Source organism: Periplaneta americana, chromosome 4 (genome assembly GCF_040183065.1).
Source record: "Periplaneta americana isolate PAMFEO1 chromosome 4, P.americana_PAMFEO1_priV1, whole genome shotgun sequence".
Taxonomy (NCBI): Eukaryota; Metazoa; Arthropoda; class Insecta; order Blattodea; family Blattidae; genus Periplaneta; species Periplaneta americana.
The window spans coordinates 19,943,819-19,967,523 of record NC_091120.1 but is presented as its reverse complement, the minus strand read 5'-3'; the positions used below and the strand labels follow the sequence as shown (position 1 = coordinate 19,967,523).

Sequence of the window (23,705 nt, the reverse complement as noted above, 5' to 3'; positions counted from 1 at the left end):
TATATTTTCATAGTCACTTTGGTTACATTTACAATCACGCAATCAGAATGTTTGGAATAATAGGTCAATAACTTATTCTTTTTCCACGCCCATGCTCTGCTATAGGCTACATAGGTGCGATCGAAACTCGAATATGCATCTGCAGTTTGGAACTCGATTACAGCTGCTGATTCGACTAAATTAGAAAATATACAGAGAAAATTTATATCTTTATGTTCATTCAGATTTCTGCTCATTAACTCCGGGTATTGTTATGTGAGAAAATGCGAATATTTAAATTGTCAAAACCTATATGCTAGATGCCATGAGATCGATTATCTGTTCTTTTTGTAAGATCCTCAAAGGTGATATATCCTGTGACTCCTTCTTAAACAATACTTCCTTACGTATTCCGTCGAAAAATATGAGAGCCCACAAACTTTTCTATAGTAGAACTTCTGTAATTTCTTTCAGTCTCCAGGTGCATTAAAAAGGCAACATATATGTCTGCGAAGTCGATCCTTTCAATGTATAGACTTAGTTTGCTCTTGGCAATAACTTATCACTGTTATCACTTACGTATTCTTTCAGAAATTATAGGCCTACTTAATTTTCGATGTATCATCTCTGTTATTCTCATAGTAAAATATATCATGCATTAGAGAAAAAATTCTTCGTTCAAGCTTCTTTATTTTAATTTTTATTTTATCCTTATTATTATTTTTATTTTGATTTATATACATCTAGTGATTAACATTACAATTTAATTTACTTACTTTAATTTATATTATTATTATTATTATTATTATTATTATTAAGCGGGATGAAGTTACAGGAGAATGGAGAAAGTTACACAACACAGAACTGAACGCATTGTATTCTTCACCTGACATAATTATGAACATTAAATCCAGACGTTTGAGATGGGCAGGGCATGTAGCACGTATGGGCGAATCCAGAAATGCATATAGAGTGTTAGTTGGGAGACCGGAGGGAAAAAGACCTTTAGGGAGGCCGAGACGTAGATGGGAGGATAATATTAAAATGGATTTGAGGGAGGTGGGGTATGATGATAGAGACTGGATTAATCTTGCACAGGATAGGGACCGCTGGCGGGCTTATGTGAGGGCGGCAATGAACCTTCGGGTTCCTTAAAAGCCATTTGTAAGTAAGTAAGTATTATTATTATTATTATTATTATTATTGTTGTAAATTAATTGTATTCAATATTTAATTCTTTTTATTCTGTATTATTATTGTATCACTTGTGCTGGGCAATTTTTGTCCCATGGCTGTTGACCAGCACATAAATAAATGAATGAATGAATGAATGAATGAATGAATGAATGAATGAATGAATGAATGAATGAATGAATGAATGAATGAATGAATGAATGAATGAATGAATGAATGAATGAATAAATGAATGAATGAATGAATGAATAAATGAATAAATGAATAAATAAATAAATAAATAAATAAATAAATAAATAAATAAATGAATGAATGAATGAATGAATGAATGAATGAATGAATGAATGAATAAATGAATGAGTGAATAAATGAATGAATGAATAAATGAATGAATGAATAAATGAATGAATGAATGAATAAGTGAATAAATGAATGAATGAATGAATAAATGAATAAATAAACTAATTAATGAATAAATAAATAAATAAATAAATGAGTGAGTGAATAAATGAATAAATGAGTGAGTGAATAAATGAATAAATGAGTGAGTGAATAAATGAATAAATAAATATCATTATTATTATTATCATTATTATTATTACTATTATTATGTTATCCACACCTGTAGAGTAACGATTAGCGGGTCTGACCGCGAAACCAGGTGGCCAGAGTTCGAATCCCGTTGGGGCAAGTTACTGAAATTTTGAAAAAATGAACTCAAAATTGCTTGGTATAGGTTTTTTCCGAGGTTTTCCCTCAACCCAATATGAGCAAATGCTGGGTAACTATCGGTGCTGGACCCCGGACTCATTTTACTGGCATTATCACCTTCATTTCAGTCAGACGCTAAATAACCTGAGCTGTTGATACAGCGTTGTAAAATAATCCAATAAAATAATAATAATAATAATAATAATAATAATAATTATTATTATTATTATTATTATTATTATTATCATTGTTATTATTAGGCCTATTATTATTGTTATGATTATGATTATGATTATTATTATTATTATTATTATTATTATTATTATTATGTCCTCGTCCTCCCATTAGCCTAATTCTTTGCGGATCCCCAGGTTGCCGCGGCCCCCGATTGGGAACCACGTACAGTATTACATTGTTATGGCTTTATAGTGACCGTAAAATAAAGGAAAGCAATACGATAATATGTCTACTATAATTTTCATTGATGTCTCCGAGATTATAACCCTGATCTCTAGCATGAGTCCCAACGCGCAAGCCAAAAATTGTATTACATCACTAAATTCATTTGTTTTACCTTTAAATCTCGACATTTCGCTTACTAAAAAGTTTATTTGTGCTTGCAAGGTAAAAAGTTCAACTCTAAACCGTGTGTTGCTCCGAACCAAAATGCCAATTCACTCAACAACAATTTTTATTAAGCGCTACTCAGGTATGCACAAAATAAAAATTAATTCAACTGTTTCCATGTTACAGAATATTACTCTGATCATTTTATATAGAAAACATGACTACCAACTTTTTAAGGTCGTTAGTGTTCATAATTCCATGCATAATATCGGAATTAAATACACCCACTGTAGAAGCAGACTGTGGGCTCATTGTAGTCTTTCATCCTCGTTATGAGCGTGAAGTTGTCACCGCAGGAATTGTGGTGTACCTGGGACATGAAAAGCTTATTCATTCGCTGACAGGTTTTACATTTTTCTAGAGCAAAATGATGAGAGCTATGGCAATTCCTGCTAATGTCATAGCGGATAGACATGAAACGGATAATCACTGAGCTACTTCACGTGGTCTTCGAAAGAGCGGCGTTAGTTCTTCTTATCGATTCATATTGTGGACAACGTAATATCAGTCTACTATATACAGTCGCGAAGCTTGAGGTGATTTTTTGCAAATCTCGTGATACAGCGCTCCAAGCGGTTAGCAACTAGAAACAATAGACTGTCCACGGTCGGCTTTGGACTGTGTCGTATTTCCATCGAGTGCTAGCTCGTTGCGTATTTCACATTGATGCTTGTGAAATGTTCGTTATTGGTTGTAATGAAAATGTTAATGGCTAAAATACAATAATTGGAATAATAATATTTTACTAGAGACGTAGAAAAATTAAGTTTGTTTTAATGAAATTTATTGATCACGTTTTATTTTCAATTCTGGTGGGATTATTATTGCTTAGGCCTACTTTTTTTTTTTCAAAGGATATGTTTTTAATTATAGCTCTTAATTTTGTTGTTATTTTTATTTGTTACTTTACTAGAGACGTAGAAAAAGTCTGTTACAATAAAATTTATTGATCACTTTTATTTCCAATTCTGGTGTGATTATTATTGCTTAACCTCATCCCACTTTGTTAACTACGTAAGCCTACACTACAAGTACCGGTACACGCAAGTTACTCCATTAATTCATATTTCCATTATTATTGTTGTAAAGGGAAATGCAAATTAATATTTTTATTGGTTTCATAGTTAATTATCGCTATAATCTTGAATGAGTGAAGCGATTATAGTAAATTTCAGTTCGTTTTGCACAAACAAAAATAATATTAACCTATTTCTTGCAGGTATCTTCGAGTTTATGGTGGAATTTAATATACTTCATTAAAATAATTAATTAACTTTATGCATTTAATGTTTCAATAATGGAAGGAAGATGTTAATTTTTCCAAAAGAACACAATGAAAGTGTAACATATTTTGTCGTCTACTAGGAGAGAGATCTGCGATGATGAGGCGATAGTAGCGATCCTAGTGGTGGGCAACTACCCATGTTTGCATTTTTACTACTGTACATATTGAGCTTCGCGACTGTATATAGTGGACTGTGGTAATATATACGAGTCAGTGTTGCATCTTATAATACTTCTTTCATAATAACGATAATAATGATAATAGTAGTAGTAGTAGTAGTAGTAGTAGTAGTAGTAGTAGTAGTAGTAGTAGTAGTAGTAGTAGTAGTAGTAGTAGTAGTAGTAGTAGTAGTAGTAGTAGTAGTAGTAGTAGTAGTAGTAGCAGTAGTAATAATAAAATAGTGAAGTACAAAGCATACAACGAACTCAATACTTTTAGGTACACACAGTAAGGAAAATTATGATAATAAATAACTGAAGTTATCGCATTATAGATATACCATTATCGGAAAATACGATGAAAACAAAAGATAAAATAAGTTAAATATCACTAGAACAAAAATGTAGTGAATACGTGGAAATATGCTTAAGAGGAATGAAGTTACAGGAGAATGGAGAAAGTTACACAACGCAGAACTGCACGTATTGCTCTAGTTCTGACCATAGACAAATAACGTAGAAAGAACTTCAACTCAATGTATTGCCCCCCGCTGTGAGTAACGGTTAGCATGCCTGATCGTGCAACGAGCGAGCCCGGGTTCAAATCCTGGATGGGATAAGTTACCTGGTTGAGGTTTTTTCCGGGTTTTTTCTCAACTTTTAAGAGCAAATGCTGGGTAATTTTCGGCGCTGGACCCTGGACTCATTTCGCTGGCACTATCATCTTCATGTAATAGGATATCTTATGCGAAGTTTCACCGTTAGATGGCAGGACCGTTCCATGCGGCGCAGGGCTATATTATGTTATATGCTACAGTTGATTACGTTCTCCGGCTTGTTGGTTTTCTGAGCGTGTCAAAATTATATTTATAATTATTTTGTATAACCTAGTATAATTTAATATATTTCAGCATTTTCTTACCTCATAATCTAATTTAATTTACAATAAATAACAGCGTAAACTTGTATAATACCGAGCTACCTATAAAACATGGATGGGGAAATCTGCAGTATGCAGAATATACGTAGATAAGAGTTTGAATGTTCATGAACCTAAACGAGAACATTGAGAACGATGTGCACGAATAGAAAAAAGAGAAGGATCTTTGTCGAAGGTGAGTATTTCCTCTTTAACCATAAGTATTGTAAGTAGGTACTGTACGCGATAAACAGGGTATGCAGCCACCAATGTCTTTTATATAGGGGAGGGACTATGGGGTTTGAATTCCTCGTACTTTTTTTTTTCTAATTGCAGAAGGCACAAATGCAATTTTTAATTGCATGTTACAATATGATCGCAGTACTATCACGATTATTCATGCGTTTTGTAGTTTAAGGGCCTAAAGTTTTGAATACTATGCATGATGATTTTGAAAATTTGAAGTTAAAACACGGTTTCAATAAGTTACATAGACTATATTATTTATAGGCCTATATATATTTTTTTTTCACTACGGATCGTCCTAGATAATAAACATCCCAGTTCATCGAGAGTTTGCTGTAGACCAAATATTCCATTGTAAAATGCAGTCGTAAACTTCGGGGACTCCTACAAGTACTACATACAATCTAAGCTAACATAGCTTGCTGTCGAGGTTGCATATGTTTTTATTAAATGTTTTTTCTTTGCTCTTTTCCAAAATTAAACTGTAGCTAGCAATTCCTTATTTGAAGTAGTTCTTTTTGTTTAATAGGAGCAATTTAATTAGTTACATTTGCTACGGTTGAAAGCATACATTTAGAATCTTTCGAGACCTGATTGAAAGCAAAAAGCTTTGCCTGGTTTTTACATCTAGGAACACAACAAAAATTTTCCATTTTGAGTTGTTTTTAAGAGTATTTAATATACAGTAAATTCTCTGTGATCCATTGCTATGTTGTCCGTCCGCTTCGTCGTCCGGCATTCACGTGATTTCATAGGCTACGCCTTACTGCAAGACGGTACGGAAATTAGTTAACTATCCCTCCATCGTCTGTATAATTGATATGAGTAAATATGATAAGAAAATATTTGTGAATATTTGAATAATACAGTAATTAAATCAATAGTTACAATCAATATATTTTTTAATTTATTCCAATTAACATCAAGGGAAGCTTATTTGCCCCTGATGCATTGTAGCAAGCTAATACAGTCACACGTTCTTCTTGGATTTTGAAACCAGGCGCAGTTTTGTATGATGCAGATTCTAAAGTTCTTTTCGGTAACCATTTGATATTTAAACCAGTTTCGTCACAATTGTATATCTACTGGAGAGATAATTCTAGTTTACTCACCTAATCTCGGAATGTAGTTTTATATTCTTCAGCTGCAACGGTATCTCTCCACAAATTGCAAGCGGACGAACACCATACTTTTCCCTCCACATTGACAACCACCCATCACTAGCAGAGAAATTATCACCTCCATGTTTCTTAAGCATATCTAGCGCTTTCTCTTTCAGAATCGGACCAGATATTGGAGTACCTTTCCTTCTTTGTTCTTGAAACCATAGAAACAGTTCCTTATCGTATTAATTGACAACACTAGGCTGCTTCAATGCACGGCGCTTGTCATTAGAGCTCGTGGATGCACAATATTCTTCCAATGCAGCCCGATTACGCTTCCAGTCATGAACTGTACTTCTTGGGATACCAGAAATAGCTTCCCCTTCATCCAGCCGCTTCAAAATATCCAGTTTGTCTTTTAAAAAATAACTAAACTTCGAGCGTTTATCAGTAAATGTCTTAGAAAGCATAGAGAACTTCTTCCACACACAACCTGTGATTTATGAAAGCACGACGGGGTTGCAAATAGGGGGAGGAAAAAAGTACATGGCGGAGAGGAAGAAGGCACGTACTGTACTGTAAGTAGCCAATAATAATTGCCTACCCTACTGTCCGGATGAGAGAGAAGTTACTGTACTAATACACTACGTAAATCCTCAATGTTTATGTATTGGAAAACAAATGCACACGCAAAGCGCATCCCTCAAAGTACACGCGCCCTAACTGTTGGTGCTAGTTCAGGATATCCCTATTCAGAAGCTAGATACCCATTACAGTTCATAAGGTGCCGTAAAATAACCAATAAAAATAATAATAATAGGGAGAAATCCTTGGAGACGGAAAAATTGTTGTGGTGGTGATGATGATGATGACTATTATTATTATTATTATTATTATTATTATTATTATTATTATTATTATTGGCGTGTGTACAGGGTCCAAAAGCCGCTGAGTCCCTTACTTGAAGACGCGGTACCACCGCTCGCCCGTAAGACACTTTTTCCCACACAGATCTCTGGTAACTGAATAGGGAGATTGACTGCAGTTAGTCGGAGATCTCCTCGAGATAGCGATGACGTTACACGGTAATAAAACACAATCCTACCGTAGATGGGGGAGGGATTAGGAATAATAAATAGGATCATAGGATCATCATCTTATAGCTCGGATTATTTGAGCTCCTGTTGAGATATATTCCCTTGCCATGACGTCATTTAATCGATTTAGTACGCTTCTTTTGAAGGAAGAGCGAGCATGCGTTCGTGTCCCCTGTCAAGTTTCCATGCCGCCCAGAGGTTCGTGTTTTATTATGTGAATTATATACATAGGCCTACTACGGGCTACAGGCTTTGATTACCTCAGGTTGTGTTTCAGCTAAAGGCTGGTCCGTAATAAACCGAGAACGGGAAGCGAAGGACATGAACGTGAAGATATTCGATTCACAATAAACCGAGAACGAAAACGACTATGCATATCGATAGGCCTATGTATGTCAATAACGATATGTAAGTCGATATTATGCGTTCAGATGTTATTTGTGTAAACTTATTGTATACTAGCCGTACCCGTGCGCTCCGCTGCACCCGTTAGAAATAAATATAAAGTAATTACATAATTAAAATAGGACGTTTGATCCAGGGAACATTCGTGTTTGATAGAAGGATAAATCGTTTAATATGTTACTTAATTTAAATTGCATCTAAATAATTAAAATGCGATCATTTTGGTCCAGAGACACTCATTTGGTGCAATGACAATATTCCTTTAACATGTTTCTTAATTTTTATTACATGCAACCATAGTTTAATGAAGATTGACATCATTTAGATTTAATGTGTATATTTTATTTTACTTGTTATAGGTTTCCATTGAATTATGGTAATAACTTAGGATAATTTTGGCCCACTTGGTTCTGAACCCTTCAAATAACTTAAATTATATTATATTATATTATATTATATTATATTATATTATATTATATTATATTATATCAGAAGTTACTGTAATAACATTATAGCATTATGTCCATCTAGAGAAACGACACTTTCCAATGGTGAAATAATAATAATTTATTATACAAATCGGTTAATTTAGCTTCCGATATTACTTCATATAAACACAGAAACATTCTCTGTCGGCTATCTTTCATAGCTTTCGATTGTTGCTGTCCAAGGCCCCTTATAGACGAAGTCATTTGTTTTTATTTCAGTACAGCGCCTTAGATGGCGTTGTTATTGTAATTTTAAAACTCATTTATCTCATTAAATATCAGTCCTATCAAAATTTTTCAAGGAATAAAACTTATCGGAAAATATTTTTAAAGAAACTTTTGTTATGTAACATTTTTTCACAAAAATCAATAATAAGCGAGGTATTTCGATTTATTTAATTCAGACCCCCTTATAACCCCCCTTTTAAATAATGTATTTTGAATGCCATATAGCCTAAAATCTAAGTTACAACGAACTTAATTTATATTCCAATTTTCATCGAAATCCGTTCAGCCATTATCGCATGAAAAGGTAACAAACATACAGACAGACAAAAATTTCAAAAAAGCTATTTTCGGTTTCAGGGTGGTTAATTATATATGTTAGGACCAATTATTTTTGGAAAATCGAAAATTACCAGAAAACTTTCGGCTACAGATTTATTATTAGTATAGATATAATTGACGAATGGCGTTCTCTCATTAATTTTTATTTATTTATTTTATTTTACATGGCAGAGTTAAGGCCTTCTGTTTCTCTCAACCAAATCTACATAAGTAATAATAATAATAATAATAATAATAATAATAATAATAATAATATTGGGTAGGCTCGGGCCACACGGGCCCATATAAGTTGGCGCCAGCGAATAGGGATTATAAAGAATGGACACTGAGAGAATTTTCCTGTGTTTTGTTTCTCTGTGCGCCGGCGTTTAGTTCCACTTTCAAGCGCTAGAGGTTAGTGTAATCGAGCATACGCTAAGACAATAACTGAGTATAGAGTTGAGACACAGGATCTAAACATCCCCTACCTTATAGCATAATCCAGTAACGCTTTGCTTCAAATAAATTCAAGTTAACAGCTTTTCCTTATTTCTCAGTGACAAACTAGTTGTAATAATAATTTTTTATATTTCAGATATAATAAATTATATTATAAAATAATATAATACATTATACAATTAAGTATCGAATTCGTTTAATATTTGTATAATAATATAATATAGGTACATGGTTTTAATTCTCATAAGAGTTTTGTTTTTCCATTTTCACTGCTATCAAATCATTACATATTTTAATTGTTGTTGGGGTCAACGTCTCAACTCTCATTATAAAGGAACTCTTAGAGTCTAGACATTACAGTTAATGACGGATTTATTATTTTATGGATACAATTTATTTTATTTGAGTACATAATATTCCTAGATGTATTAATTATGTGTTATATTCTTGCTGTGTCGACTGCTAGCTGGTGTGATGTCAGCGCCAACTCTAGGGAGAAAGCAGAATCTCAAGCTCTAGCTGGCTTCAAGGTCATTGAAATCAGTCCGGCTACATCAAAGGTACCGACGCGAAGTGTCCATTCTTTATAATCCTTATTCGCTGTTATCAGATTCACAAGTGCCCGGCTAGCTCAGTCGGTAGAGCATGAGACTCTTAATCTCAGGGTCGTGGGTTCGAGCCCCACGCTGGGCGAATGATTAATTTTTTATTAATTCTGCCAATCCTTGGTTTCCAAGTGCTTTGTAGACTTTCATGAAACTTTCGTTGTAAATTTTAAAACAAATTTTTGTTTCTGTATTCTCCAATTTTAAAAGTTCACTTTATATTTAAGTGACCTTTGGTAAAGAAACCGCATTTGTGACATGGAAGATTCTTTCCTAAACAGTTATTCTAAAAAGTAGCTATTATTTTTATATATTGTAAATATTTGTCCTTAGGAACAGAATGACGCTTAATTAAAGCAACATAACGGTTAATTAATGTCATCATCAGAGCTAGGAACTTGGTACCAAAACTGTTTAGTTGTGTGAGCTTGGACTATATCTCTACCGAATGAAAAGTAGTAGCGCAGCTATCAATGTCAGTGAACCAGAACGACAAACATATACAGCCGGGTGGTAACCAACATGTGCTCCAATCGTCCACGGTCTTAGAACAAGAAAATAATAAACTAATGTTCAGAAAAAAATTGTACTTTGAAAACAGTGCCTATTCGTCCTACGTCACGCTACTGGAGCAAATCTGAAATATGATACAGTATATCTTACTATCATCAGATGAACAACTACTTTGTGAATCTAATAATGTTCATGCTCGACCATGCCGAAATGTAGTAATTATACACCTGGTAGCAGCCCTTTAATGGACCTCATTAAAGTTTGCCTATTCATTAAAGTTCAGGTGTTCCACCAATCACAAAATACCATTGTGGCAATATGAAAGCGCAAGTATCGATTATTCTCGGATATGCAATCGAAAGACAACTAGTTCTGTTACTATAATAATTAGCGTTAATTGCAAATAATGTTCAAATAAATTCAATTTGTCATCTCGTTTTTCAATGTCTAATTCAATTTCAAGGTTATATCAAGATTAATGTTTATTTTACTCTCTAGATTATATCAAGGTCAATGTCGACATTTGTTTCTCGGAAAAAATCAATACTTTCGCGTCTGCGCACATCTCAAAATTTACGAGGTATTGCAAAAGGTCAGTTCCGCTCCCCAGTCAGATAAGAATAACATGAATACTTATGAATAATTTCAAGTTAGAAATATGGTCGAGCATAAAAAGTCGTATGAAACTTGACTATAATGGTAATTAAGACGCTCGTATGAACATTATGAAACTCGCTTGCGCTCGTTTCATAAACATACTCGCGTCTTAATTACTACTATTATAGGCTCGTTGCATAATGTACTATTCTCGTATGTGGCACATAATATTAAACCCATGATTGTTTTCAAGAAAATTGCTCATTTCTATCGTAATGACAGCTAGGAAGTTCGTATCGTAATTCCGATGTTGAACTTGGACTGTAACGCAACCGAATGCATTGCAGCACGAGACGTCAACATTTAACGAAGAATAAACCTGGAAAAAAATAAACGTGTTACAGACTGCTGTTTGCATAATTATTTAATAACAGATGAGTTTACTTTTTTGGAATCATGCATAATATTAACATTACGTAAATAATAGAATAATAACAGAATAGTTCACTTTGTTCAGAACCTAAAATATTTGGCTGGCATGCAAGTTGAAGTAAATTCTATTGCTAAGGTTTTCGTAATATATATTACGGTCTTTATATATAAAAACCCATAGTAAGTTATTTTCTGCATAAAAGAAAGTTGATGTGGAATACCATGTTTAGTTTATGCTAGAATTGATAGTGCAGGGACATCATTTTATTTTTACTAACGTTTTTAATATTAACTTGCCTATACCTCTGGATCAACGCCATTTGCTACCTCCTTCCACGACTGGAGTTCGATGATACTGGCGTAATATACAAACAAATCACTTCACTAGGTATAAGAGGGAAAAAAGTAGTTCATCCATTTACGTAAACTAGAATTATTGAGATTTTGAGTTTTATAATTTTCATTAGGTTTTTGTTTAATCAAAATACAGTACAGCATTAACAATAAGTGTTTTTACTCACGAACTGAGTTTTCCATGCGGACGTATTCATTATGCAGTGTATATTATACTGTCTACAGCAAATTAGCGTACACTAAAGACAATGAAGTTAAATTGAAAAATAATTATATGGATATTTAAACACATTTTTGAAAATGGTGGCCGTTCATTTCGATACAGGCTTCAGTTCTAATGTGCATATTATTGCACTATAGACTATTGTACGTAATTCCAATTACCAGTTTCGTTCTTCGTACTAGTAACTCATGTTGAAATAATTCTGTACATACTCTATAAAAGAGTACCTTACGTACTGTAAATTCAATCTTCACTTCTGCCCGATCCGAAAAGATCAAATTACTCAGACATGCTATCTACTGGCCATCGAAGTGGTTTTGTTGCAGAGTCATAGAAAGAAAAGAAATCACGTGACAGTTAATTAACGAGGCCCTTTTACTTAAGTTACTTTGAACAATTGTATATTATTACGTAGACTTCCAATTCCTAACAGAATTAATGTTCTCAGAAAAGAGCTAAAATTACTCAGACATGCTATCTACTGTCCGACCAAGTGGTTCGTCGCAGCGTCGTAGAAAGGGAGGAAATCACGTGACAGTTAATTACTTACGAGGCCCTTTTATTTAAGTTATTTTAAACAATTGTATGGGTATAATGTTACGTAGACGTCCAATTCCTAACAGAAATTAATGTTCCACTAGCATTTACAGAGAGGCGAATAGAAGCGGGTGGGGGAAACCGGGATGCGACGTAGGCGAATGGAAAATGATGCAATATTGAAAGCTCTTTCGTCACTGGAAAACGCGAACATATTTTTGGAACGTACTGTTTACTATGACCGTAAGGCTACTATGACTGTATATGAGGTCTTGGATCTGTGTGGAGGACGGTTGAACTTCATTAGTAGAAGGGGTGGGAGTGAAGTACATTCAAAAACTGAGGTACAATAAAAATTAAAGTAAAAATAAAATGATGTCCCTGTATAAACTACTATTTTATATGCATAACAAGAAGTATATACTTCTACTTCTAGGTAAAAAATCGTAGTCTGCCCTTTTTGAAACTTCGTTAGCTTAGCATAAGCGTTTATACAGTTTAAAATGGCAGAATTTATTAAAGTCCATGCTTGAAAATCCCGCAAGGAAAGACGAATCATCAGAACGTGATTATAAGAAGTTATAGGCCTATAGGTTTCACGAATAAAATATGTTATATGATCAATTTTCTCCTGTAACTTCATCCCTCTTAGCCCCAAATATTTTCCTAAGCACCTTATTCTCAAACACCCTTAACCTATGTTCCTCTCTCAAATTGAGAGTCCAAGTTTCACAACCATAAAGGATAACCGGTAATATAACTGTTTTATAATTTCTAACTTCCAGATTTTTTGACAGCAGACTGGATGATAAAAGCTTCTCAACCGAATAATAACAGGCATTTCCCATATTTATTCTGTGTTAACATTAAATCCAGACGTTTGAGATGGGCAGGGCATGTAGCACGTATGGGCGAATCCAAAAATGCATATGGAGTGTTAGTTGGGAGGCCGGAGGGAAAAAGACCTTTAGGGAGGTCGAAACGTAGATGGGAAGATAATATTAAAATGGATTTGAGGTAGGTGGGATATGATGATAGAGAATGGATTAATCTTGCACAGGATAGGGACCAATGGCGTGCTTATGTGAGGGCGGCAATGAACCTCCGGGTTCTTTAAAAGCAAGCAAGTAAGTTAGTAAGTATATGATCAATTTTTGTATTGGATTACTCAAATGATGATTTTGAGATAACGTAACTGGAGTTCTGGTAGTTGTCTTTTGTTATTGTTATTAAATATATTTTTAGGAAAGTGATTTTATGATGTATTTAATAATACATTTAGTTTACGTGAAAAAACTCTGTGTGCCTACAGTATTTTAGGTTACATGTAAATTCAATGAATAATATTTTGGGCCAGTCTGATTTTGACTTTACTTTACTTTTCATGTTATTTACTTTCTTCTTATTTTGCTTTTCGTCCATTTTTTTGCCGCTGTGAACTTCCACCTCAACTTTCATAGCCTAGATGGCTTTTTCTTTATCACTTCTTGTGGCAGGAGTTTGCAACTTGTTTAATAACGCCGGTAATATTTTAGTTCGGTACCTTAAGAAACTGCAGTGTTCTCCCTCTCTCTTTACACTTCCCACTTCGTCGTAATTCCCATTTTCTTGTTAAACTAACTAAATTTTAAAGACATCAATCAATTTTCCCCTCCAAGATATTAACATAAATGAATGGAAGGCGGAAACTAACGAATCTTCACGGATAAACCCGAAGTGCTGTCGATAATTGATATAATCGAATACTCTTGATAGTACTGCCGCCGCGTAATACATACTTCGCAGTAGTAGTATCAGGTTTATGCATACAAAACGAAGTTACTACTATTTCAAATATCTTCTACAGTCAAAACAAACTGTAATACGACCTTATGCATACCACTCAATGAGTTATTTGAAATTGTAATGAATAAAAATCATTACAGAGAGGCTGGATTCATTCATAGAGCCTTACTTACTTACAAATAGCTTTTAAGGAACCCGGAGGCTCATTGCCGCCCTCACATAAGCCCGCCATCGGTCCCTATCCTGTGCAAGATTAATCCAGTCTCTATCATCATATCCCACCTCCCTCAAATCCATTTTAATATTATTCTCCCATCTACGTCTCGGCCTCCCCAAAGGTCTTTTTCCCTTCAGTCTCCCAACTAACACTCTATATGCATTTCTGGATGCCCCCATACGTGCTACATGCCCTGCCCATCTCAAACGTCTGGATTTAATGTTCCTAATTATGTCAGGTGAAGAATACAATGCGTGCAGTTCTGCGTTGCGTAACTTTCTCCATTCTCCTGTAACTTCATCCCTCTTAGCCCCAAATATTTTCCTAAGAACCTTATTCTCAAATACCCTTAACCTCTGTTCCTTTCTCAGAGTGAGAGTCCAAATTTTACAACCATACAGAACAACCGGCAATATAACTGTTTTATAAATTCTAACTTTCAGACTTTTTGACAGAAGACTAGATGACAAAAGCTTCTCTGCCGAATAATAACACGCATTTCCCATATTTATTCTGCGTTTAATTTCCTCCCGAGTGTCATTTATATTTGTTACTGTTGCTCCAAGATATTTGAATTTTTCCACGTCTCCGAAGGATAAGTTTCCAATTTTTATATTTCCATTTCGTACAATATTCTGGTCAAGAGACATAAGTTATTCATATACTTTGTCTTTTCTGGATTTATTTCCAAACCGATCGCTTTACTTGCCTCGAGTAAAATTTCCGTGTTTTCCCTAACTATTTGTGGATTTTCTCCTAACATATTCACGTCATCCGCATAGACAAGAAGCTGATGTAACTCTCTCAATTCCAATACTTGTCTGTTATCCTGAACTTTCCTAATAGCACCTGAAAATTAAACTGTGTTAAATTAACTATTTCTGTTTTTATACTTACTTACTTATGGTTGTTAAGGAATCCGGAGGTTCATTGCCGCCCTCACATAAGCCTGCCATCTGTCCCTATCCTGAGCAAGATTAATCCAGTCTCTACTATCATCCCACCTCCCTCAAATGCAATTTTTTTATACTATCCGCATTTATTAATCACACTCTTTTATGTACGAATAATATTTTTTATGAAATAAAAATTAAGTTTAATATTTCTTTAAGCTTTCACACGTCAAAAATAGTTTCACGTGAATTCTTTCCAAGTCCACCTGATTACAGATCTACAGCAATTGTTTTTAACACAGCCCATTTTATAAAGATGAAAATCGTTGAAATAAAGAATCATCGAAATACATTACTCATGTATTAATTAATATAAAAAATGAGGATCTAACGAGTTGACTCAATAGCGGTTGAGACCCGCATTCGGGAGACTCCGGGTTCAAACCCCCGTGGCCGACCAATCTGACTGGGCTTTTTCATGGTTTCCCTTAGTCACAAAGGCAAATGCCGGATTGGAAATTTACATACCATGATTCATCAACGCCTTAATCACCAATATCGTAAACATTAATCAATATCTAAAATCAATTACATGAACACAAGCCATCTACAACACACAATAGAAACAGGAACTCAAAAATAGTAAAAACGGCCTACTGGTAAATCAAAAGATTCTAAAATACGCGATATGACCAGAGATTTTAAAGCGTGTATAAATAAACTTAAAAAAAATGAAGATAGATCTGTCAACATAATAGATGACGCATCCCTTTTGATCATTATTTTTGTTGAAGTAGGCATATAACTTAGTATTTAGTATTAGTATTTATTTATTTAACCTGGTAGAGATAAGACCGTCAGGCCTTCTCTGCCCCTCTACCAGGGAATTACAACTATGATATGAACAATAAAATTACAATTAACATTAAATTTACAATTACAATTACAATAAAAATTAAAGTACGACAAGATTACCTGATTAATGAAAGCTAGACATTTTATCATAGAAGTTAAGAAAAAAGAATATTTTTGTATTTACTGAATTACAAATTACAAATTAAACCTACAATAACAAAAATCTATAGTAATGAAATTACCGAATATTGAAATATTTTGTGATAGATTAAGAGAACTATTTACAAGAAACCATGTCTGAACGAGTCTCAATTACTGACCAAGTGCCTAGTAAGTTTGCGTTTGAATTGAATTTTATTTCGACAGTCCCTGATGCTAGGAGGTAACGAATTCCAGAGTCTTGGCAGGGCTATTGTGAAAGAGGATGAGTATGAGGAGGTGCGATGGGATGGTATTGTTAGTATTGTTTCATGGCGAGAGCGTGTGTTCAGATTGTGGTGGGAAGAAAGGTAAGTGAAGCGAGATCATGAATGAACAAATGAAGTTATTTAACTGACGAATTCATTGCGGGTAGTGTCTGAGCAGTTACGTACATTGGGCTGCAAAATAAATGCCGAGTCGAAGTCGCTATCGATTTGAAATATTATCGTGTTACGAGGACATCGCTTAGGAAGCAATAGAAATAGAGATACACAGAAGGCATTGCTCTTTTATGGGAGAAGAAATGTCACAAGGAAGTGAAATAGCGAGAAGTGTTCGACAAGGATGCCCGTTATCATCTATCCTGTTCAACACCTACTTGGAGTATTTAGTGAAAAACTGTTTTCAGAACATGGGAGGAGTGACAGTAAATAAATAAATAAATAAATAAATAAATAAATAAATTGCATAATATTTGCTGATAATATAGCGTTGTTAGCAGAAGAGGAGATGATACTAAGCGATATGCTACTGGAGCTAAATGACAGCTGTAAGCAGTATGGAATGAAGATAAGTGCCAACAAGACGAAGACCATGGTTATAGGAAGAAAAGCAAAGAATGTAAACTTGCGATTTCTAAATGAGGCAGTAGAACAAGTGAACAGCTTCAAATACTTGAGGTGTACTATAAGCAGTAACATGAGCTGCTGCCAGGAAGTCAAAAGGAGGCAATGACAAAGAAAGCTTTTAATAGAAAAAAGAGCATCTTCTGCGGACCTCTGGGGAAAGAACTAAGTAAAAGACTAGTGAAGTGCTTTGTATGGAGTGTAACATTGTATTGTGCAGAAACATGAATATTACGACTAAGTGAAGAGAAGCGAATAGAAGCATTTGAAACGTAGATATGGAGAAGGATGGAGCGTGTGAAATGGACAGACAGAGTAAGAAACGAATCTGTCTGTGTTGGAAAGAGTGGATGAAGAAAGAATGATGCTGAGACTGATCAGATAGAGGAAAAGAAATTATTGGCTGGTCGCTAGTTGAGAATAAACTGCCTACTGATGATGCACTAGAAGAAATGGTGAACGGGAGAAGAGTTCGGGGCAGAAGTAGATATCAGATGTTAGACGACATTAAGATATATGGATCGTATGAGGAGACAAAAAGGAAGGCAGAAAATAGAGAAGACTGGAGAATGCTGTGTTTGTAGTGAAAGACCTGCCCTTGGGCAGAACACTATGAATGAATGAATTGCTCTTTTATCAATACATGATTCACCTTGTTGGTGTATGTTTTCAATAAATTACACATCAATTAAGTATGAAATAATTATACAAACACATTTCAACTGGTCTGAATTTTTTAAAGAGTTTTATTCCATCCAAAGGAGAAATGTGTACTTAAATGTTGCAATTAGATTGAATTTTCAGTTCCGTATCTGTATTTGTAATACAATTTTTTATTTATATTTATAATAAAATTGATACATGTTTTTGTTAATACAATATGAAACGTAACTGACCACAGTATACAGAACATACAGTAAAGACACCTAAGCCATTTCGTGGGAACAAATTCTGAGTGCGCATGTCACGAAACCGGGTGTATTATCTGGAACCTCCACCAGATGGATCTCCATCTACGACAGGGCTGGCATAATTTAATATTAACTGAAAACATTCATTACTCATCTTTTAATAATTTTAAAGACATGAGGCAAGGGAATGGCAATATAACCATAATAATAATTGGTTCCTATGCAATCATCATGAAAATATTCACTAATTGACGCTGACGTTCAAGTCACTGTTTGAGGCTTATGTTGGTAAAATTGATCCAAGTACAGCATAATACATCATGGCGTCCGTTGCGGTGAAGTGCGAACATGAACGTCAACAATCGATATAAGTATTTCGACTTCCTAGCGACATAATATTAATGATAGATAATGTACATACAAGATTATTCGTATTATTGACCAATAAAATAAATAAATAAATAAATATTTTACTAATGTTTTGATAGTGGTTTCATACTAGCGACATAGTTGGATTCATTGAGAACTAGACCTTACTGAGCTTGAATTTAGTACCAACAACATCAAAGGTGCCGACAAGAGTTGTCCCTACTGATTCTTCTTATACTGTGAACTGACCGTATATATCGATTGTAACAATGACAGTTTCCATGGATAATAAGGAAGGCTGTGGAATGTCATGTCACAGTCTAGTATACATATACAGTCACGAAGCTTGGGTTGTTGAGGGTGCTAGGAACAATAGACTGTGCCGGTACTATTTCGCATTGTCTGTAATGACGCGATAGTAGCGATCTTAGTGATAGCAACTATCTATGGATGCATATTTATACTGGGGACAGAACATCTAGAAGCTTGGAGACGGTTACTTTTAAGCGGTCCGACCACCCCCTCCTCCCACACTAGTAGGTACGGTACCATTCAGCTGCAAAACATTTTCTGAACGGAAGTTATTGTATTGTGAGAGCGCAGCTGGATCAGTGAAAGTAAGTGGTCAACGTTTTCAGTTTGTAGTGCAACGAACAATTCTGCTGTGTGTGGGTTCTTCTGTAGTGACGTCACTGAAGCCTCTAGTTGTTCTGTTCCCGGTGTACTACGTATTGTGCTTCGTGACTGTATAATACTAGACTGTGGTCATGTTATGAACTGTAGTTTTACTATTTTCATTTAGTATTCTTATTGATGCTATAAAAATAAAAGTATTTCAATAATTTAAATTAAATTCATATTGAATAATAACGTTAACATATTATAAAAGTCGTATTTACATATTTTTATCAACAGTAATCTCACTAGACGTTTTGATTTTATCGATAAATCTGCTCGTGTTCCACTCGCAGATTTATCGATAAAATCAAAACTCGAGTGGGATTTAATTGACTATTACACGATTAGAAGAAAGTATATAAAGATTAGAAGTAACGAAGTACTCCAATACAATAAAATATTAAATGACTTACGAAAATACAACTGTCTTCAAATGTATTATTGTACCATCTCAACATTACAAATATTACGCTAGATGCATGCTAGATGGCAGTAGTGTCTTTATACAGACACTGTAATGATTACTATTCAATAAATCTTAATATTAAACAATCTCTGATACGTAACTATCCATAATATCATATAGCAGAAGTTCTCTTTATCCTCTCAGAGCAGAAGCTATAACATAACCTAACTAATATACACAAGTGTTAGAAAAGTTTTAATTAACGGCGATGACATAAAAAATAAACATGAATAATTTTAAAAGGAATAATTATTGAATGTACAATTTTCAAATTTGAATGTGGTTGATGGTTCAATTGATGTTATATTGGACGTGTGCGTAATAGAAGTGGAACTCGTTGATTTAGGCCTACATGGTGTATTCAACTTATTCAGGATTTCCGAATGGTGCTCTTTATTTATTTGTAAATCGGATTTCAGAAGATGCATAGGTAGGATCAGTGATTTTTATTAATTCTTGTTCTTGAATGCCAATGAGAGTCATATTTGAAACTGCTGTGCATCGACTGGAGTGGTTTGTAATTTTTTATATATTTTTGACGTCCAGACCAGCGCAGTTTCAAAAGTTGGCAAACAAAGAAACAAATGCTAGGGACGCGATAAAATTAAACAAATGCTAGGGACGCGATAAAATTGTGCGATAAGCAGCCATGATTGGTTGAAATACGTCCTTTCGTACCGTTTTATTGGTCAAAAGTAGTAAGACGTAGTAAGAGTGTAATAGTCTTAGGAAAATAGTTTTCCACCTCGCCATGTTTGCTAAAGTTCTCGGAAAACGATATAATTTCGTATCGGCATTTCTTTTGCAGCCCAGTGTACGAGTTACAGAGACTACAGAGAATGGGTGAAGTCACATCGTTTGGAAGCATGTGCGATTTGGATAAACGGTTGATCCGAAATAGCCGTTCCTTTTCATAATCGGCTACTAGCAGCGGCGTGTCCTCGTCAAAGGTTGAGAGCAGTTGATGTGGAATAATCACATCGTGCTCTGATATTACCTAACAAGTTTGCATCTGCCATATAACATTTCATGCAAATGCATCTAATTGACCGTTTAAGTGGGGATTTAAATTAAAGCAAAACAAACACCGATCTGCCATTATTTTACTATTACACGGTGAATATAAACATACATGTAATTGCATTTATCGGGACATCCCTTTTATAATTGAGTTATGACAGTGGTACAAAGGCTGATGATTATGTCCCCCGAAACAAACGTAATGATGTTTCTAGCCTAAATATAGCAGCACAGTTTAAATTCAGGGGGGGAGACATTCGTTAACGTTTGAATCGATATCCAACCAGCCATATTTATTTATGAGCGGCAACTTTCGTATTTCGATAATCATTCGGGATTTTACACTTTAACAATTATTGTTATGTTGAGAAGAGGAATTTGAGGTTTCGTACTAAGCAAGGAATTCAAGTCGATTTTGTATGCTCTTAAGAAAACAGAGAATGAAAAAATAGTAATATGCGTTACAAGAGCGGTATGTTGAAGTTTTCATGTTCGAGGAAAAGTTTTAAAAAGCGAAACGTAGTTGAGCTTTTTTAATTTCCGAGAATTGAAAGAAAACATACCGCTCGTGTATCGTACATTATTTTGTGCGAAGATCGTTTATTATATACCTGAAAGAGGAATTTCTAATTAGTTGCAATGAAATCTCCATCTTGGTTTCTGTTCAATAACGGCAAATTTGTAAAACAAAAATATCTATCTTCAACATTGTTGCTTTAAAATGTTTTCTGTGTTTACTATACTCCAGCAGGCCGTGATATACGTCTGTCCTTTTTTCCCCCCAGTCTATAGGCCCTAAATGCGAACTTAAAACAAACAGTAAGGTTATGTAATGATTTATTTTTCATTTTAATATTTTAACAATATTATTTATATAACATATTGCAGTAATAACATCGGCATCTGGAATCTTGTTGATTTTTTCACGGCTTCCTTAATGTTTCTTGCATCACGAATCCAGTAACTTTAGTGGAGTTGTAGAGTTTACTTAATTTTTGCAAATATTTAAAAACAATAATTAACAGTGCAATTTAGGTGAAATTGCAGTCGTAAGTTTCCAATTTATAATTGTTACTATGTTAAACGTCTCTAAAAATAATATGTTAAAAGCCTAAAGCAGTAAAATCACTGTCACTTAAGCGGTAAGAAGAGGGAAATTGTTGTGTGTGTTAGGTTGGGAATATTGAATGTGGAATTTTAGACTTTCCGCGGATTGGTTTTATGCGGAAACCAAGCAAATACGCACGATCTCGCACAAAATATATTTAAGACCTCATTAGCGTATGCTTCCTATGTACACATTGTTGTTGCGTCTGGTTTCCACTTCGTTTTAATCGCCACCTGATCAAAATTTGGATTCCAGTACCAATAATAAAAAGAAGAAGAATATGGCCAAGTTTTATTGGCAATTTTCTGCAATTCGCCATTATATTCGTTTCTGCAGAATGGAAAATGTTCAGTGGTAGTCCTCTCAAGAGACCAGTCCTTAGCATAGTATGAATGGAAATGTCCTCAAACGTCTTGTTCCTTTGCTCTTAGATTTCCCAGATAGAATTATTTTTCATGACAATTTTTGATCCTGTTACCCTTGAAACACATACACATTTTATAAACGTATTTACATTCAGAGTCGTATTAAAGAAAGGCACTTCAACTTAATGAAATGTAACTAGTGTATAATCTTGGTAATTTTCATGAGTGTTTATAATGAAGATTATACACGTGTTTATTTATTTATTTGGTTATTTAACGACGCTGCATCAACTACTAGGTTATTTAGCGTCGATGATATTGGTGATAGCGAGATGATATTTGGCGAGTTGAGGCCGAGGATTCGCCATAGACTGCCTTGCATTCACATTACGGTTGGGGAAAACCTCGGAAAGAACCCAACCAGGTAATCAGCCCAAGCGGAGATCGAACCCGCGCCCGAACGTAATTTCAGTCCGGCAGGCAAGCGCCTTAACCAACTGAGCCACGTCGGTGGCTTACACGTGTTAAATACAACGTTTTATGATATTGTTTTTGTTGTTTAGTCAACTGTCCGAAGACAGGTCTGAACCACACAAGTGATAACAACAAGGCATCACTTATGAGGCAACTAGGCCAGGAGATAATGGAGTAGGGTGGCCAGTTCCTTTCCACCTCCATTGCATACATCGTCCTATTAGCTACATATTAGGCGTACACTAATCAGACTTCAGAATTTATGATATTCTAGCATTAAAATATGTAAAAAAAAATCTATTATAAATTTACAAAATGTAATATTATGACGTACTAGACTGCTAGAGACATGAGTACTGGATGTGACGTAATATATTGCATGGTTGCTAAGTAACCGTTTCTAAGACAAAGTTATTTTGTTGTTGTTTTGAAGAATTCAAAGGAAAATTAATGATAGGCCTAAATTAGTAATGAATTATAATGAAAATATGGATACTATCCCAGAGGAAATTGTAAAAGAAGCTGAGGTAACTGAAGGTTTATTAATTCCACAAAAAATCAAAAGATGATTACGGAAAGGAATATGAAAAGTTCTGTACGTGAAAAAAAGAGAAACTTGTTAGTGTAAGGAATGAAACAATCTTGCAGGCATACTTTTCAGAGCTGGTATTTTCAATGTTTTCTAAGAGAATATAAATTAATTTAGTGTATGTGTGTATTTCGTAGTCCTGTGAATTAAGTTTCATTTCTATTTATGATAAGATAACGTAGGCCACGATTAATACATTGTTGTGGTTTTTGTTTCAATACAATATTTATTTAATGAGATGATTCTCGTGTTTGAATATTGGTATGCTTGTCAGACTACGATTTTAGCTTTTCCTTAAAGGTACGTTATATAAATTGTTTTGTGACGGCGGTGATGACGTCATGGAATACTAGTTGCTGGGTAACATTTTCTGGCACCAGTGTCAGAATTAGGCCAATAATTATGCACGATTTACAGCGTACAAAATCCAAATTCATCTGGCACGTTAAAT

The 23,705-nt window shown here is 34.5% G+C and overlaps 1 protein-coding gene and 1 non-coding gene across 2 annotated transcripts in view; both read left to right on the top strand.

The window, feature by feature from the left end:
* Positions 1–23,705, top strand: part of LOC138697566 (homeobox protein Hmx-like) — a 100,403-nt gene that overhangs the window by 38,199 nt on the left and 38,499 nt on the right. The gene's annotated exons all lie outside the window — the stretch shown is intronic.
* TRNAK-CUU (transfer RNA lysine (anticodon CUU)) lies at positions 9,838–9,910 on the top strand. Its single transcript has one exon. It is a non-coding gene; the product is annotated as a tRNA-Lys (tRNA).